Source organism: Apteryx rowi, unplaced genomic scaffold (genome assembly GCF_003343035.1).
Source record: "Apteryx rowi isolate R43461 unplaced genomic scaffold, aptRow1 scaffold_303, whole genome shotgun sequence".
Taxonomy (NCBI): Eukaryota; Metazoa; Chordata; class Aves; order Apterygiformes; family Apterygidae; genus Apteryx; species Apteryx rowi.
The window spans coordinates 754,147-760,993 of record NW_020449453.1 but is presented as its reverse complement, the minus strand read 5'-3'; positions in this window follow the sequence as shown (position 1 = coordinate 760,993).

Here is a 6,847-nt window from a genome sequence, read left to right as displayed (position 1 = left end):
AGATCTTAACATATAACTGTCAGCTAGCAACACATTGGGAAAGAGCTAGACAAGTTAGTCTAACATGCAGTACTTGTTGGTGTCATCTGCTTAACAGGGAAATGGAGGCAAGCTACAAGTAAATTCACCCTTCTCAACTTAAATCATGTTGAGCTATTTGTTGCCAGAAGGTCCCAGCAGCCTCTACCAGGGCTATGGTCCCTTTGCTCCACGCATTGTGAAGACTAGTGCATGGGCAGAAAGTGTAGAAGTGAAATATCATACTGATCCAATACATGAGCTAATAAAGGGCTGGGTTTTTTTAGTTTATTGATTTTTAAATCAACTGCTTAATTCTTAGATTTTCCTCTTTTCAAATCATTCAGTGCCCATCCTTGAATATTTTTTCTTTGTTGCTGTCTGCACTGACGTTGGCTGCACTGAACTCTGCTAACTCAAGCTCTCCCTAGATGTCAAAAGTAGCCTCTGCAACTAGGTTTACTTACAAGAAAAATCCCCCTTTACCCCATTCCTGTCATCAGCAGCCCTCCTGGTACCTCACCTTCATGTACAAAAGTAGCAAACAGAGCTGTCAGTGCTGCTTCATCAGCTGAATGACAGGGCCTTCTGCCTAGTGATGCAGTCAGCTTACTTCTCCTCTCTCCTTCTGGATATAGCGTCACCTTCGGGATACAACCCTTTGGTCCACAGGAAGAGTCCCAAATCCATTGGTATGAAACAGCATGCTACCGGGTATCTGTAATTGCCTCCGCCAGTTTATCACACTGTTAAATTATATATGCTATCTAATAGTGCAGATGTTTAGAAAATATGCTGGTCAAATGGAGATTTAGCACTCACAGAAGAAAAATACCACCTCCTTCTACTCCCCCTTTGCTACTGAGAAAGATGCCTATAAATGTTCCCTTCTCCTGAAGTTACCTTTACAAGGAATTGAAAATTGTGAAGGTGTAGCCTGACTCTAAATGAAGTGTGCAAAGTCTAAATACTTTGCTGAGAATTAAGTCACAGTAAACTAATCACTGATTATACAAATGAAGATAAAAAGCAGAGTTCATGGATGGCATTCACATTACGATGTTAACAATACAGGGCAGGGACTGCCTCTTGCCATAGCAACCTCATTGAAGGATTTCTCCTCAGCCTCATACATGAAAGAACTGCACAGCAGCCAGAGTACATTGTGCCAGTGACCTAAGAAAAGGGATGGCTCACACCCTGGCTGAAGCAGAAACCAGAACCAGGGACTATAAGAAGGAAAATCCTATAAGAAGGAAAATACTTACCCTAGAAACAGGAACACTGGCCAAGTTTACATGCCTTGTCCAAAGTAGTACCACAAGCTTGCTGCAGAGCTCAGAAGGAACTTCTTGTTTTTCGCATGACCCTTTCAGTAAGAGATGCACTAGTGGTCTACAGTGAAGGCACGATACACAGTGTTAACTCCAGAACTTTGTCAAATTTTACTTAATATAACATATTTGTTTGTACTAAAAATAATGAAATGCCTAGCAAGAGCAAAAAATTGCACTTTGGCTCTAGTGCACTTTGGTGTACTGACTACTGGCAATGAATGTAAGCTACAGACAGAGATTAAAAAGAAATAATTGAATTGCCTAATGAAAAGCAGGCTTAAACATCTACTTCTACATCTACAAATATATACAGGCAGCTTACACATAAACTTTAAAAGTAACAAACTTGACCATGAAGAAAAACAAACACATTGGACTCATATGAGCCCCACATTTCCAAGGATATTAATTCTGTCAGTGACGTGTTATGAGTACATTATAAACCATGCAATCTCATTCTTTCTGACTGGGCTACCATCAAAACATACATAACAGAAGAGAGTTTGTTGTGGAATTCAAAACAGGGGCAAGTRAGCCTTCATTTTCCAGCTAAGTTAAATCATTATAGTCCTAACATTACAGTGTTCTGACTTCAAAATCCATGAATAATTCCATTGTGTCAGTAGAAAAACAAAAGTTCAGTGACTGAATTAGTTGGAAAAAAAGAAAGACTACATATTGTGGTGGCTATGAAGGCTGACCACATGTAACAGGATAATATCTAACCCCTGAGATGACAAGTGGAGCTTTTAGGGTAAGAAACTAATAAAGACCCTAAGTGAGCAAATCTGTGGAATGGAGCTACCACGGAGACTAAACCATGAATGTAGTTAGTGTTTTGCCTAACTGGGATCATAAAACAAAAATTACTTACTAGCACATATCCCAAGACAATTAGAGTTTCTTTGACATTAAAAACATAGGAGATGTGATATCGCAAAAAGTGCAGATGAATAAGTTATGATTTTGCATAAAATACTCAAGAGTATTTTTTTTACTTAAAATCAGTCCTAAATTCAGTTGGCCTCACTTCAACTGCAGCTGATAATTACGTTCCTGTTGGTTCAGAAGAGTAGGATCACCAAAACAAGGCTATGGTCAGTCAAAAAAAGAAGACCACAGGAATATGTCCCAGGGGCAGCTTGTTTTTCAAAACCAGTGCAATTTATGTAGCTTACAAAGAAAAGGTGAGATACTTTCCTCATGATTTTGAATGCTTATTGTTGCTGAATGCGTTTTCTGAGACATTAATTTCCAGTGCACTTGAGCAGCTATCACATTTCCAGAATTTTTCCTAATCTGAAGATAAACCCAAACCTCTGTAGACCGGCAAAAGGAAAGTTATTTTTCTTGGTTTCTCTAGAAAATATCATCTCTCCTTGAAAAAATAAAGTTCCTTTAGTTAATCTACATGTTTTCTCTCCATTTACTGGTGAACAGTTTTCACAAAATTATATCTCATTTTGTAAATTGGCAAAACATATTAATGCATTTCACAAGCCCACAAAAGCTTGACTGCTAAGACATCTCTCCAGCATAGTGTGAAATTTAAGAACAGAGCTCCTGCAGGAGAGGACTATTTTAAAAAATGAAAGCATGCAGACCAAACAGAAGTTCTTTCAGGATATCTGTAACACCTAATGCAAAAGCGTTAGGATTCTTTTTCCACCAAGTTTATTCAAACTCACCTTAAAAGGACAGGAGTACAGCAGTGACAAGTCTGCTAATTGTGTACATGTGCATAATGACTGGATTGTGGAACCATTTCTTTTAGAAAAGAAAGTCATTTGGAAGAGGAATCAACAACAAAAAAAGTTGTTCTGAAAATAAGCCAAACACAATATAATCTATATACTCATCTGTTTCACTGTTTGGTTAATAAACTAATATAACTGGAAAATAAATGCATCAAAAAGTGTTTGTTTATGTTGCTATGGCTAGTAATCTCCGTACTTCAAGATGCAAGCCTTTCCTTTTGTCTATTACTGTCTGAATTAATTCCTTCTTTATACAGCTCCGTTTCATATTTGATTGACTGCTCTGGTTACATCAGTGTTTCACATGGTAGGCTTAAAGGATGTATTTTCCATGCAAAAATAGCTAACCAGTATTATATGTCTGTATATTTTGCCAGTTAACAAAGATGAGGCCAAATGGTTAAAAATGTTCCATTAACACTAGATATTATGATTTTCTAGCACTGTCAGTGCTAGAAATACCCATTAATAATACATAGAATAGGTAGTACAATATATTTTAAAGGCTGTGTGATGAATCTCTCTTCCCGACAGTCAGGTCATTTCTCTAATTTTAGAACACTGCAGTTACTTATTTCAGCCTTAAGAAAAGGTACCTAATACTTCACACTGAATTTGTGCAAAACTGAGTCCAGCTGATCTGACAAGTCATTGGAAAACAGTTTATAAAGAATAACATGCTCACTCAAGAACACATTAAATTAGGATACAGATACAAGTTCACACAAATGTTTCCATCTCTACTGCTGTCTTTTGGCCCAATTTTACTTTTTGGGTAGTTTCAAGCTCATCAGTTTTTGAATGCTGACCTTGCTATGAAATATTTGTATTTAGCCAACTCTTTTTGTAGTTAATAAATGTATGAAATAATAGTTCCACTGGCAAAAATAATGAAAGCAAGCAGTATGTGCTAACTGAAAGAAAAAACTATTATTATACAAGGAAAGGGATATCTGACCTTTTCTCAGAACTTAAATTTCCTGCCTTATAATGTTTTCTTAATATCAAGTATCAAGGTTGAAATGCAAGATACTACACTTAGTCAGTAACAGTCAGCTGTGAATATTGGCTGCATAACAGCTGGTAGGTAGAAGTTCTGTAAAAGACTCCAGACCTTAGAGTCAATCAAGAGCTGAATATGAGACAATAATGTCATCCCAGGCAATCACACACACGTCCAAGCAGACAACCAGCAAGACTACTTATTGCTTTATTTTGCCTGCTAAAGCCTCTACTAAAATTCCACTTGCAGTTTTGGAGATTTCACTTCAAAAAAGATGCTGAGCAACTGGAGAAATTCCAATGGACAGCAGTCAGAACGATTAGAGATCCTGAGAAGATGGTACATAAGACAAGACAGAACAAACCGGGACTAGATAGCCTAGAAGAAGGCTGAGAAAGAGTGAAGAAGAAAATAATCTCTTGCAGCAATGAATATTCAGATATCAAGAAAAAGATTCTACTTTTAAGTCTAGATAAGCACTAGGGCAGATTGAAGAGACTGTGGCATCTATAGCATTAAAGATATCTAAGACAAAATGAACAAACGTTTGTCTTGGGTTACATGGAAAAAGCAGATTGTTTCYTCAGCTGGGGAGGTAAGCCAGATGACCTCTTGAAATACAGCTCTATTTCTTCTGTCATAAATAAGACATCATTTCAAGGAGGAAGGGGAAAACTGAAGCACTATACCTTACGAATATCAATAGTTGACAGATAAGTAACACAACAGGTACCTGCATATATCTTAAATGAGAGAATGTCACAGCTTTTTTAAAAATATTAATGAAAAGAGCAGCACAGTTTTTATGTGGTAGATGTAAGTTCACTCATTGCACAGATGAATGAATTCAATGCAAAGAGATTATGTGATGTTTCTCCAGGGACCCTTTTTCCCTCATTTTCCTTTCTGTTTACCCTTCTCATATGTCTGCTAAAGATTTATTTTGTTGATTTTATTTAAATGGAATGCCCTATTAGCGTATACTGTATGTATGTATGATTCTAAATATACTCTATACAGTACACATGGTTTCCATGTACAGTATCAGTGATCAGATCATACCCAGACTAAACAAAAGGTTCTTTAGCCCATCTCTGCTAAGAGCAAAAATGGCAGATGTTAACGAGATTTCTTGTGCATCCTCCAAACTTCTTTCCATAATCCATATAACTGTTTAAATATTTATGAATGCAGTAGGCTAACCAAATTTCATCTGTGTATTTTGATCTATCTTCCCAGCGCTCCATTTGTTTTAATTAAATCACAACCCAATCACAAAGTTTGATTTGCACTTAAATTTTTGAAATCAGATACTAAGATAAAACTTGACTGGCATTTTCTATGGTTGTCACAATAGGCCTTCATGGCCCACATGAGATTTTTGGCTGTGAAGTGTTTTTATTGACTTTATTTTAACTAACATGTTTTTTACTTAGCAAAAATAAAACTAAAAAGGTATCATTTTTTAGTCCCAAATGAGTATATCTTCCTGAAGACCAGAAACTGTTAACTTTGAAACATTGACCAAAATCTTTCAACAGATATCTTCAAGGTACATGGTAGAATTCAATGTATTACATCTTTTATCATTTCAGTGATGCTCAGTTGGAAAGAGTTTATCTGTGACCTTTTTTCAGTCTGAAATTTACAGCATTTGATATTCACCACTGTAGATTAAATCTCAGTTGTGCTCTTGCAGTAATAATCAAATCCTCTTAAAACTACTTTCCTGTTATTAAAATGTCCATTGTTTACAAACATCCAGCACGATTGCCTCCTGCCATGGCTCATGAATGGTAAAATCATTTTGTAACATTGTTATAAATTATCTATTTTATTAGAACAATTCCCAGGAAACAATCATCTACACAGCAAAGTAATTCAACAGTCTGTGCTCTTATACTGAGGGAAAAAAGAAAAAAGAGCATTTTCCCAATACAGGAAATTAGGTATCAAAAAAACTGAACAATTAACAGCTTTTTGTTGTGATATCACTCTATAAAGGATTCCARACTCCACTGACATCAGTACGATCACACCCTTGGAAAAACAAGCATCTGGACTCTGGTAACCTGGCACTTGAAACTCTGTAAGGATCCTGCTGATTTGGCAGTGCCAAGACCAACTCCTTTGGGGCAAGGACCGCAGCTTCCCCCACTGCCTGCTGTGGGCATGTGTGTGTGTGAGGGGATGTGGGGAGGGGGATGAGGCACCACTGCTGACTGAAACAGCCAACCTGGGCCAAGGCAGAGGTCTACCGCAATCCCTTCACACCTTTATTTTGCTCTCATCAACTTCTGATCATTCTCCAGCTATTCTGGAAAAATCCCCTTTGAGCTGCAGCTTTTGAGCTGCAGGTTGTTTATTCTGATGGCAGAAGTTAGGCTGTGTTACCAGCCTGCAGCATATTCCTGCCTGCTCCCCTCACATTTCTCTTCCAAGACACAAGAAATTTCATGGCCGTTTTAGAGGACTAGGGCACTGATCCTATTTCCAGCTGGATTCATTACAAAACAACCCACACACTTCATCTTCCACCATACTACTTCCAAGAAGGAAAAGGGTCTTGCCACTTTATATTTATTTTCAAAGGAATTGCATTCTTCCCTGCTGTAGGTCTCTGATATATACAGAGTTTGCTGGACATGTGGAAAAAGGATACTAAAAAGACAGTTTCAATGTCACAGCATGTGAGAGCATCACACTCAGCAAAAAGGCAAAAATATCTGCTC